Raw genomic sequence first — 13,765 nt, forward strand, 5'->3', positions numbered from 1 at the left:
CACACACACACATACTGTATATACTCCGGAAATCTTATTTCTAGACTGAGCTGTCAGAGTTGCAGCAGGCTAAGCTAAGCTGACGTACTTTCTAAAAGGCAGTCTCACTGACAGCTACACCCTACTTTCATCACATCAGCTCCACTCACTTCACACACTGTGAGTCTGACTGAAATTTAACTGCAATGCACACACATATTGTACATAATCTATCTTCTAGCCTCGACTCAAACTTTTTTCTATGTGCTGATGATAAACAGAATTTCACCTAAGCCTTAAAACAACGGGAGCTGAAGCAGACGACTGCATGAACTTCGATAGCCACCATGACTGAAAAGACTAAGAAAAAAGCTCTGTATTTCAGAAATTTCACAGAGGAAATGTAGCTGTCCCGCCCACAGTGTTTGATTGATAGGCGATCTCTGGGAAGTGAAAACCACAGGAGTGAGCTCAACAACATAGTGACAGAAAAAGAGAGTTATTGATTTATTTAAACAGTTATCCATCATTTTATATACGTAATATTGAATATTCCTGATCTCTCCACAGTATCTCGCTATTATCTGTTCTCCGTCTCTCTCCCTCTCTATCCAGGAGAATAACTAATGTTGTTTTGGGATGAAATGTAATAAATAATTGACAGATGCAGCCCTATACTCATCTCTCATCTCTCATCTCCCACCTCTATTCTTTTAGATCCTCTCATCAAATCCACTCTCTTTCTCTCTCTGCACAAAACTCACCAAACCTCTCCTATCTCTCCTCCTTATTGAGCCTCCTTTATCTATCTCTTTCACTGAGTCCCTTTGAGACTTTATCTGTGAATAGGTGTCATTCAAAAGACTTCATCCACAGTGACTAATGCTGCTTTGGGTTGATTGGTGCACACTTTAGTACTTATTCCTTATAGACAGTCACGTTAAAGACCATTTAAATCTTTGTAATGATACATGGAATTATTACAGCAGTAACAAAAACAAAAAAAAAGTTCCTACTTGATTTTTTCTCTTGTGAAACTAGAAAATGTCACCAAGAAATGAATTGTTTAGGAATGTTTCTGTATGCATATAAAGCTGTTAACCTTGCTCTGCATCACTCTGTGTTAAGGCCTCATTTCAAGACTGTCGAAATGTTTTAATGACCCATAGATGTTCTGTCATTGCCTATTTATCGCCAGCAGAGTTTACTCCCTGATGTGGTTTTTACATCTAACAACTTGATGTAAATACTTACACATACAACATACATTTTTCTAGGGGTATTTGGTCTGCGGTTATATAAGATTATAAAAGAGCTCTCTATAGTACTGAATGTACTGTAAGATGCTGACCCTTTACGTGTGTGTGTGTGTGTATGCGTGTGTAGCTATGCGTGAAGCAGCACACTTTCATCTGTGTATGTATGAGCACATTTTGTGTGTGTATGTGTGATACACCATCACTCAACCACTTAGGTAGCCTACACAGCACAATGAAGCCTCCACTCATCATACATCACACATTGAAGTGAAATAAGTCACAACTATTCCTTTACCTATCAAATAATACTTTGTGTGCGTGTGTGTGTGTGCGTGCGCGTGTGTGTGCATCCCCTAAAGCAGCACACTGTACAGTAGCTTGTGAGGCTGTTGAATCATTTTTAGACTAGTGAACAAGTGAACTCATTCCCTCCTTTTGCCAGACAGAGTACATTCAGTCCTACAGATGACATCATGAGTGTGTGGGTGTGTGTGTGTGTGTGTGTGTGTGCATGTTTGTGTGTGCGTGTGTCTGCTCTGTCCCGCAGAGTACCCCATCGCTGCACCACTTAACCTACATAGCACAAACAATCTGGTCCTTTCTCCTCCTGTCAATAACGTTCACTAAAATGCTCCATCAGTCCTAATTCTGCATTCAGACTGTCATGCATTGTGCTGTCCACTCTCCTTTTAACATTTCTTTTCATCTCGTATTTATATTTCATAATGGACCCGCATTTTGTTTATCCATTGCGCTCCATATCTCTTCTGTCCACTGGATTTGACTGATAACAAAACTGTGAAAATAACTGACCACTGTGATCAACCCCCGTGTTACCCTCAGCTTTACAATTACTCATCAATGGATGAGACATATTTGTCATATTTGTCCCCGAGGGAATCTGCATAATCTGTAAGGTGTGAGTCAGGAAAACAAAAGAATATGATTTAATGATCTACCCACTGGCACTTATAATGCCAGGATCTGTTCTCAGCTTAGGTTCATGCTCTGCTGCTAGAGAACTCAGTTGATACAGACATGACAGACACAGATGTCCACACTGATGCAGATGATCAGAAACCTGGATTTCCAACTGTCAGGGGAAATGTGTCGTGTCAGTTTCATCATATCATATTATATATACTGTTTGCAAAATTCTGAGGGGCACATGAATGTCTGTGCCAGATTTGTTGCTGATATATTTCACTCAAAGCCACAAACACTCTCTGGTGGCACCAGAGGAAAGGTCAGTAGGATTCATCGCCTAGGAATCACGAACGTCTGTACAAAAATGAGTGCCAACCCATCTGGTAGATGAGATATTTTAATGTATAAGTAAAAGCTGTGACCTGTTGGTGGGGCTAGGGTAAACATTTTAGAAGCTAGTAGGATTTATGTCTGTACAAAATGTCTTGGCAGTCCATCCAGTAGTCAATCTGAACCAAAGAAATGGACTGATTGACTGACATTGCCATGCCCATGAGTCGTGCCACTAGTTTGGCTAATAAAATGTGTTTATAGGGTTTTGGTTTGACATGTTTATTGAATTGAATTTTTATCCGATACATAAAGATTTATACTGGAAAAATGTTCATATTAATATGTTTGTAGTCAAGTCATTCAGTCCCAGTCAACATAAACATCATATCCCAAATATAATCTAATATTAAATATGATTAGACTCATAATGATGGCACTATTGTCACTCACTCCCTCCATTTAAAATACTCGGTAGAATACTTCTCTCTACTTCTCTCTACACTTCACTTCTAGTCTGAGTCATTCTCATCCTCTTTGAGTTTTGCTTTTCACACATTTGCACCTGCAGTTTCTCTCTCTTCTCTCCCTTGACTACATGATCACTAAACTTCTATCTTTCCCCTTCCTCTCAGCTCTCACCCTTCCTCTCTTCTCTCCTCCCGTCACTCTCCGTCTCCTTTTCTCTCCCTCCAACAGAGCGAGGGCTATTTTTACCCAGAATGCCATTGTTCTGCTCGAGCGCACACTTCCCTAGCACTGGCTGCTGCTTTAGGCTGCACTCTACTGCACCACGCATACACTCGTACTTACACACACACACACACACACAGAGTCACACAGTTCACATCAATGCAAAATGGAGGAGGCGTGTGTAGCTGAAGGCTAACCAGAAGGAGAGAGAGATGACAAGCAGAAGGAGGAAGAGGAGGAGGGAATGGGGAGAAGAGAAGCCCACTGGGTGGAGGAGAGGAGAAATGGGCAAAGTGAGTGACACCACACATGCACATGAATGCGTGCACACACACAGTCATTCAGCTCGGCCTCTAACGTGCCTCCCTGCTGGGTCTGATGTAATTGGCTTGAAGTGGGAGCAGAGAAGAGAGGAGAGGGCCAAAAAAAAGAGGAAGAACCAGGGGAGGTGGACAAGAGACAGGTGCTGCTGAGGATGATGGATTGCACTAAAAATGTTTTTGCCAAATATGTGTTGGTGGAAACGTAACCTATATTCTTGTACGGCACAGAAGCCAGATTACCGGGAATTCAGGTTCAGGCTGCGACAACACTTTGGTAGGAACAGCATTAGGAACAGTTTGTGGTTTTGGTTTAATATATAAAAAGTCCTGTGTCATGTCATTAACTGTCAACTTTTTGGGTGTCAAGGAACCCCAGATACCCTACATGTTAGGCCACAGACCTGTATTTGATAGGATGTAGTCTGATAATATTTAGCTGTTTCATAACTGTATAGACTGCAGATTGGCAGATTAACAGTGAACAGTAAAGAGCGGGCCCTTGTTCCCTAGGTTGAAAACTACTGGGCTAAACATAAGTAGGAAAATAAATAATTCTTTATGGTGCTAAACAATCCCAAGGAAAAGTGAATACCCCAAAACTAATGTGGTAATAGTTTATTGAGGTAAAGCAACACACAGGACCTTTAGTGTTGAGCCAATATTCCCTGTATCACCACAATATAGGAATTAACTGAGACTGTGCTACACAAAAAGTGACACAAAGCCATGCATTTTCTGAATCATCATCACCACGACACCTGTGCACTTCCTCTGAAAATATAGCAGACTGCCAAATACAGGAGAGCACACATGAAAGAATGTGTAATGATAGTGAATACACAGCTTCCTATAACAGCCTGCAATGATGACATACACAAACATACAAATTGTTTTTTAGAAAAAAACAAATAGTCTTATTCCTAACAAACACTGAGTGCTTTTATATATACTTTCTTTTGAACAAATCACCATGTTTGACTCTCTTCCATCCCCGCTTTGTTGCGTCCTGGTTTCCTGACATGCTTATTATTTTTTACACCAACAGTTTTGAACCCAAACAACACTGCGTGAGTTTTTGGGGCTTTCACAGCTCGGTTAGCAAGTTGCATCAGTTGCTGTCATCGTACGTGAGGGGACTCACTTATATATGACAACAAAGAGCTGATTTTATAGAAGCCCTTCCACATAAACTATTTTTCCTCACGCTATTTTCAGAACTACTGACTGACTGACTCTTGTTCACTGTCTCCATCTTAATTCCTGCCTCTTGAGCTCTGTCTCCTCTTTACAGTTTTGTTTCCTCTCACTAATTTTGTCCATTAAGTTACGGTTTGGTTTTTTTGGCTGCTTTCTCTTTCTACTCTCTTCTTATATTTCTCTTTAACTCATCCTCCTCTCCTCTTTCGCTTTGTGCTGGCCAATCATCAGTGTTTTGTGTCTGGGAAATACTGCACACAAGATGGATGTAAGAAGAACAGAGGTGAGGTGAGAGAAACTGTAACAGAAATTATTACCCAGGCAGCAGTGGCACTGTACTTAAATACTTTTGAGAGCCTTGTACTTTAATTACGTATTTTAATTTTATGCTACTTTAGATTACTATACTTTTTATTTGACAACAATAGTTATTACTTACTTTTCAGGTGAAGATTTTACAGTAAAAACCTATAATAAGCTTATATATACAATGTACAGTAAAACATCAAACCAGTGGCTCCCAACATTTTTTGCTTGTGGCAATACAATACAAATTATCCACTGGACTGAATTACAGTTCATAGAGTAATTAAAATAAAAAAATCTATCTTCACAGGGGCCATTTTTTCTTCAGAGCAAGTCATTTGGCTTTTTCCGGGAAAAAAAATATTTTTCTGATAATATGTTTTCAATATAGAGTTTTACAATTAATGGATTATTTCTATATTGCCATATTAGTACTTCCACTTCCACCCCTGTGACTATGTAAACACATGTCCCTCCTTGTTTAATGTATTGTGTTTGTAGTAGACTATAGTACATATATTGTAAATGACTGATACAATGTATACCGTGTACAATGTAATCCGACAGTGGTCGCAAAACACGCAAAAACAAGAGCAGTCGTATCAGTCAGCTTGTGTTTCGTTTGTCTGTTCTAGGCTACTGAAACCTGGTGGTTTAACAAGTCGGACTCCATGGACGGCGACCCACAATGTCTGTAGATACAAACAGCTCATTCTAAGGTAGCAAAAACACAATGACTCCTATATTCATACACCAATATACGCCAATATACTGCCAATATAGCCTCCTAAATGTTACACACTGGACCTTTAATAAGTCAGATATCTTTAATCAGATTTTCTGTCATGCCAGTCAGGGAAAATAATCTAAAGTGAACCAAACTGAAATAAGAAGTAAGAAATCATGAAGGAGAAAGTTGAAAATAAAATAATTTCTGAGATCAAAAATCTTGTCAAACAAAATCCTCATGACTAAACAATTTTGTTTAATTATTGAATTGGACATTGCATTTAACTATGTAATTTAGCTTTGGAAACAATACGGTACCCTAATATAATATAATTGATTTGATTTGATCTGATCTGATCTGAGGGAGGGTGCGTGAACAATTTTAACTGCATTTACAGGATGAAATCTTGGCCTGTGCACATAAACATATACAGCAATAAATTAAAACACAATGCCACACATGCACATATTTACACACAAACGTATGAGACACAGCACGCACATATTGCACATGTCCATACGGGCTAAAGCACACCAAGAATCTTAGTTTAAGAAGGTAGTGACGTGTGTAAAAGAAAACAGACAAAATCTGTTCGGATTCAGACACACACACACACACACACACACACACAGCACTGTTAGAAAGAAGAGAGGCAGGGACAGAGAGAATATGAGAAGGAGAAGGAAATAAAATCAAGGAGAGAAGGCAATAAAAGCAGGAGAGAAATATTAGAAGAATTTAGAGGACAGCAACAAGAGTAGGAGAGGAAGGGGAGAGGGGAGGATAAAGAAGAGAAATAAAGGATGAGAAGGAGGGGATGAATTAAAGGTGGAGGTGGAGATGAACGAAATAGAGAAATAAATTAGAGAAAGAGAGGAAGTAAAGAGAGGGAGGAGGAGAGACGCTAGGGGAGGAGAGATAGGAGGGGATGAATTATAGGAGTGGAAAACCAGTGAAGGAGAGAATAAGCAAGAAATAAATTAGAGGTGGAGAGGAAGAAATGTTTAAGAGAGAAACAAGTGGAAGAAAAAAGGGGGAATAAATTACAGGAGAAGGAAAAAAGGAATAGACAGAAGACGGAGCATGTAAGTAGAGGAGAGAGGACTGACACAAAACGCAGGAGAAGAGGCTTATACAACCCAAACAGGTTTCGATATTTTAAAAATCTCCTCTTCTCATTTGATCGTCACAGTGGAGCCTCTTTAATTATGTAACCTTGTTGTGAGAGGCAGTCGTAGGCACCAGGCTGTATACAGTATGTGAGTGTGTTTGTGTTAATGTTTACACATTATGTTTTATTGCCCACATTACACCGTCACCTCTTTCACTTCCTACCTATTTTCTGTCTCTGGCCGGCCGACCAGCCATTCTTCACAGAGAGGCAATATAAAACCCAGATGAGGTTGATCTGCCCACCTATTTCCTCTGCTGGAGCTATGTGTAGGAGGACCGAATCAGCATATGTTGTGAATTTAGAACTGCCGTGATGATGAATTTTGACATAGCTGAAAACTATTTCTGTGAGCTTTTTAATCTGTCTTCAGTTTAACCCTTTAAAGGAGCACTTTCAAATGCTACCGTATGCCTTAAAGGTCCAGTGTGTAGGATTCAGTGGCATCTAGCGGAGAAGCTGCAGATTGTAACCAACTGAATACAGCTTGTACTTCTAAGTGTGTAGGAGAAACAACGGTGGCTGCGGAAACGCAAAAGGCCCTATCAATTTCATCTTTGTGTGTTCAGGAGAAAGACTGATTTAAGACTCGCTTAGCATAGCATAGCAGACACAGGCAGGGAAACAGAGAACCTATGTAGTTTCATCAAAAATGCTGTCCAACAACTTAAAAGCTGTCTTAGTTGTTAATCGTATCTTGTGTACTACATGAAATGAAAAAAGATATTCTGCTTGCAGTTAGCTTACACATTGAAGTTCACGTATTCACTAAAGATTGTCTCCTACTTTTGGCTCTTGAGCCACTCCACTGCAGTGGATAGAGGTTCAGTGCTATTCTGAAGGAGGGTTTTCCTGTCTAGATTAACTCAGACAGATCAGGGATTTGAACCGACAACCTTACTGTGACAAGCCGGCTTAGAGGCAGAAGCCTTTGTGGTTGAGAGACGTAAACAGACCAAAGGCGTGCCATGGTTGTTTAAGAGTATGACCCACAAATCTGTCATAAGAGCTAATTTTAACAACTCATTGGGACTTACTGACTGACACATACAGATGCAAATGGAGGCGCATGCACATCAATTTACACGTCTGACGCACAGGGAGAAGCAATCTTTGCAGTCCAAGTGTGTGTATTCCTGCAAGAGTTTGTGCATGCATTTGTGTGTGTAATGTTTGTGTGAGCGTATGGACTGCAGGGATCAGAGGATTTTGACTCCTGCAGTAATAGGATGGCAGCTAGCCAGCAGCAAAACAGGGCAGAGCTACAGCGGGCCTGGCTATCTCAGCACAGGGTCAACAGGGAACATGAAGACAAAGAAGTCAACTAACTTTTACAACTGCTTTATCATACATATGGTCACTGATCACTGAAACAAACTCAACATTGTTATTTTCTGTTTAAGCAACAAACCCAATTACAATGTGTAATGTGAATGGGGTTGCTGGGAATTATCAACTGCTTTGCATGTACCGTTTCTTAGCCTCTTTTAGCTCATTGTTTTGGTTTTACAGCACATTTACAAAGTCCAGTGCATGCTACCTACCCAGCACAATGGCAAATTTAGCGACCAGCTGGCACATTTATCAGCTGAAGATCCAGAGAGGAGTTGATTTAGACGAAGAACTAAAAGGAGTGTATAGAACCTGGGACTGTTAATGTTGCTCTGTGTCTGATGGTGAAAGTGGGCAGCTGTTCGCTAGACAAGTACCAACTTCTTGCAGAAATATGCTTGGTGTGAAGCTACATCATAAAATATACATTAAGTTTGCCGAGTTTGTGTAGGAGGACCGCATTAGCATATGTTCTCTCTTTTTTTCATTCAGAAGGCTAAACCAGAAGCTTTTGGTCAAACAATGTCAGAGTGACTTTATTTTGCTGCTATTTTGTTTTGAAAATTGTACTTACACTAAGTTAAGCAACGTGTTCTTGCCAAAATTTGATTTACCTCTTTGGGAACACAAGAGTCTCTTACAAAGTGGAAGTTCTTTCCTCACTGTGTACCCAGATTTGAACCGTATCCTCAGTGGTGGTGGTGGGGGCTGCTGGGTATTATTAGGATTTAATTGATCTGGCCTTGGTTTTAGTATGAGAGAAACTGCAGCCTTTGAAGTGCTGAAGTGTGTACTTTGAAGTGCAGGAGGCAGTCCTCACTTGGACAGGAGCATTATGGGTAGGGGAGATTGCTGGCTCATCCGGTAGGGCGAAGAAAAAGACATGATCAGACAGATGCTAGAAAGGAAGTTAGAGGAACAAATCTTGAGGAAAGTTTAGCCGAGAGCTCTAAGCTCTCAGGGAGAGGAGAGGAGAGGAGAGGGGAAGTCTTCCAGTGTGAGATGACTGAGTGAGATGATTGGGAGGGCTAAGGAGGCTGAGAAATGGAAAAAGGGAATGGGTGGGGGTGGACATGAGAAAGGATGGAGTGTTGCATGGATAGAAAAACATGAAAACAGAGAGAGAGTGATTGGTAAATTAGAGGGTGTTGAGGGTGAAATGAGAGGGAAAGGGAACAAAAAACCTCTCTCAGCTCTGATTTCCTCCTGTTTTTCCCCAGCAAACTATAAGTCAATTCGGGCACAATACAACGTATACTGACCCAACAGTAAAATGTTTTATAGACTAAAAGTAAATTTACTTAAAGGCCTGATCCTGGTGGAACAGAATTGATCAAATATCCGTGTTTGTGATTGGACAAAGCAAGATAGTAAATCCAACAGCTAAGAAAAAAGGTTGAATATTATAATAATTATAATTTGTGGTGGGGAAATGGAGCTGCTAGCTTTAAGCAGAGATTAGGAACAGGTCACTTCTTTTCACACACACACACAGATTTCTTTTCATTTTTAAACATCTTTCTCCACATATGCAATTGTACTCCCGAGACCTACAAACAGACTTTGATGTGTAAAAACCTCGGCACTTCCCCTTAAATCAAAAGGATTACACCTTAACAAAACCCTAAAGAATAGACCCAAAGCGTAACGGAGAAGGTCTTTCTTATTTGACTGTACACAGAGTTAGCCCCAACTAGACCAGCCCCTGTTTTAAGAAACAGGGAGTGAGAGCGATAATGAAAGGATAAAAAACAAAAGCTTTCATACATGTTAAAATAGATAGGATGGCCTGTGCAAACACTGGACAGTCAATAACAATTTAAGCACTAGAATGAAAGTTTATAAGACAGATGTCAAAATCACAACCCTATATCTTTCTAAAATACTTTTTTTTCCAGAGCTGTTTAGTTTCCTTCTCTATTATATGAGATTTTGTGCCAGTTTCAGTAGCTGTCAAACTGCATGTCACTGTCCATCGAATGCTCGCAGGAAGGGAAAGAAGAGATTGGAGGTAGCACAAGGAGGGCATAGGGACACAAAATGGGTCTGAAAGAGAGAAAAAGTGAGGAGAGTATGAGAATGTATGAGGAGGTTGGTAAAATGGAGGAAGACAGAACAGAGATGGAGAGGAGGAGGGAGAAGAGAATGAGGGGAAAAAGAAGAAATCAGACAGTGAACAGAGATGCAGGCAAAATGTCAGAGTAAAAGAGGGAGGCAGAGGAAGAGGATAAGGATATTAGCGAATTGGAAAGAGAGATGAGAGGAGGATGAGGGGAGAGAAGAAAAGAGAGGAGAGGAGGAGGAGAGAAAAGAGAGGCGGATTCCAAAAATGTACAGTGAATTAGTTCTGCTTCATGAAACTGGCAGTTCTGGCTAAGAAATGCTTTGGGGGCAGGATTTCTGTGTGTGTGTGTGCATCCCTGTTTCCACGTTAGTGTATCTGCATGAAGTGTGTGCTGGTGTGTTTGTATGATTTTTGTGTATGTCGTGTGTTCTTCCAGTCTTTGCTCCTTTTGTGTGTGCATGTGTCTTTGTGTGCAAAGAGCATCACTGCCTCCCCAGAACAGAGCTGATGCCGTGTTGACATTTAGACAAAAACACAAGCTTCGTCTTTTAAAAGAGCAACTCTGAGAGTGAAGCTCGCAGAGAGCTGACAGGGTCAGACATGACTGCTCCTGCTGCTGAGTACAAAACAGAAAAAAAAAACATAAACTGTACCTGTCACGTCATAACACGTCATTTAATCATAAACTAGTCCTTAAAGCGACTCAAGCAAAGATTTTTAATGGAAAAGTAGCTGTTGGCTCCAATTTGAAACTGGGGCAAAATTCTGGTGGTGATTAACTGAAATGTAATTATATAATTAAGTTTCTCTTAATCTGCAGTGAATTATTGGTTTATCCAGAAATGCTAAGAAGAAAATCTAAAGAGAAAAATGCGTGGTTTACTGATGCAATATTACCTGCTAATATAGGTCTACAACATTTGCACGAACATAATTTGAAGGATTTTTATATGCTTACAATATTGGCCATTGACTCAAAAGAATGTACACAAACTCTATTTACTGTAATTAATTTGTTTTTATTGTCTTTATTATCATTTTAATTATTATTATATTACTTTATTGTATGTATATATTATATTGATATATAATATGTATTGGCTTTTATTATTATATCCCATCTTAAACTGCCGTTTAATAGTTAATAACATAAATAATAAATAAAGGCAGTACAAAAATGATTTCATTATTACATGTGAGAGTGGAAAATAAAAATGAGTTGAAACTTGAGTTTAATGTGTCCTCACATGACTAAAAGGTTGACACTTTTGCAGATATCCACCTGGTTCCCAGCAGTTAATATGAACATACACGCAGAAAGGAACAGTGTGTAAAGGTCAGTGTCGTCTGTCCTTCACTGTCGATCTCACCTCCAATGTGTGTGTGTGTATGAGTGTGTGTGTTTTGACCCTGACTTACAGTGTGCTGAGTCAGCCTCTAAAATCACACACACTTTTTTTGTTTGTGCACAAACAATATCTGGGTCAGTCTGCACTTTACCATTGATAGGATTCAGTGGGCTGCTCAAGGGCACTTCAATAGCTTCAGCTCCATAAGAGAAGGCCTAATAGCTGTTAGCACTGACAATACACATGGTGCTAAGAAACTGGCCCCATCAAACTGGAAGAAAAATAAATGAAAAAGGTAAAGTGCGTGACCTCAGTCAAGTGTCATGCTGCTTTAAAGCCCTTGAGTCCACATAAGAGACCACAACCTCGGTCTGGCGGTGACTGTACACAGCAGGCATCCATCGTGTGTATCCTTGTGCAGCTGCAGGGCGATGTTAGTACAGCATTTGACATCAACTCCCCTGACATTACTAATAATACACTGCAGAACGCATTCAAACACCTGCAAACACACAATCCCGCACACAGTATACACGCACATGCACAGAGATGCACTCACAAAGCAGAGACCTTTACCTTCCCATCCAATCAGATCTCTCTGTAGGAGCGTGCTCACACTGTGCCGTGGAATTATCCACCTGCTCTGAGAGACAGGGGCTCCAGATAAATCACACTGCTGCAGCTGTTTGTCTATTTTTTTGTCCCTTTTATTTTCTTTTTACCATCAGTGTCTCTTGAATTGTTTTTTTGGCTGTCTATTCTCTTTCTATCACTCCCTTTTCTCTCTTTCTCTTTCCTGCACCAGCGTATTTTATCCTTCAAATGTCTTTTTACCCATTGTCAGAATATATTTTTCCATCTAACCGTTCTTATATTCAAAATAAATATAAAAAAAATGTGCACATGTATATTACATAAAAATGTGTATATGTATATATATGTATAATGTTGATTAGGTGTCAGTGTTGATGCTCTGCCTCCATCATTAGTTGATATTACATATTACATACATACATATAAAATGAAAATAAATACGATGAAAGTTCAATTTAGCTTTTTTTTACACACTAGGAACAAACCCTGAATGAAGCATGAAGTGCCTTGTTGTTGGAGGATCTGTAGTAGCTGCAGGGACAACACGATCGCTACATGGTGATTATTTGTCATCGCTGGGCAGCGATGACACGCTGCCTGTCTGTCGCTGCAGCTCAGATGAGCATTGATTAGGTGTCAGTGCCAATGCTCTGCCTCCATCATTTGTTCATTTTACATGGAGCAGGACAGAGAGGCCTTAACCAGAGACTGCTGTCCCTCTGCTGCGAGGGCAACCGAACGTGAAGACAGAAATAAAAGACAGAGTGAAAGGCAGAGACTGTCATTTTGAAATCTCTTATAATATAATTCCAGTTTATTACAACTTTTGTCTTATTTTCACAATCAACAAGATAATCTGACTGTAAACAAGCTCTTAGTTTAGATTACCTAAACTCAGAAGGTTTACAAAAGGATTTTATTGGCAAGGTCCTGGAATCGTGTGAAGGTGTGTTTATTTAACACTTATGTCACTCTATTTGTATTTCGCTTTGTTCTAACAACTGAAGTGAAGAGAAAGCGGCTGTTCACAGATCAATAACCAATAACCATTCATTCACACACATGGCTAGCAAGACCCCTGACAGTACAATCAATAGGAGGAAAATGGGAAGGGACTCATGGGAGCAGCATCCACTGATCTGAAATTACACACTGAGGAGAAACAAACATGTAGACTGACTACTGTACGTGTCTTTTCCTGGTTTCATACAGATAGTTGCATACGTTATCCATAAATCCGTAAAGAGTTTGGTCCAGGATGTGTTTGGGCTATAGGTTAGAGCAAATACTGAAAATACTGTAAATGAAACTTGCATTGGCTTTGCTGCACAACTGCTTGTTGAACCCATCCTAAATCTCACACTGCTTCCATTTTGGCAGTATTATTTGCACAACAAGAGGTCATTAGTTTCTATGTTACTGTAACACTTCTATCTGTCTTGTACCCTTTCTTTGTACATTCACTCTGTTGACTGATTATAAACGCTTTTAAAAAAGAGCCAATGGTAGA

At 39.9% G+C, this 13,765-nt stretch overlaps 1 protein-coding gene across 1 annotated transcript in view; it reads right to left on the reverse strand.

The window, feature by feature from the left end:
• Positions 1-13,765, reverse strand: part of bsna (bassoon presynaptic cytomatrix protein a) — a 137,455-nt gene that overhangs the window by 31,965 nt on the left and 91,725 nt on the right. The window lies entirely within an intron of this gene.

The sequence above is a fragment of the Morone saxatilis genome, unplaced genomic scaffold (assembly GCF_004916995.1).
Source record: "Morone saxatilis isolate NCDOM2014 unplaced genomic scaffold, NCSU_SB_2.0 Contig15, whole genome shotgun sequence".
In the NCBI taxonomy this organism is placed as follows: domain Eukaryota; kingdom Metazoa; phylum Chordata; class Actinopteri; family Moronidae; genus Morone; species Morone saxatilis.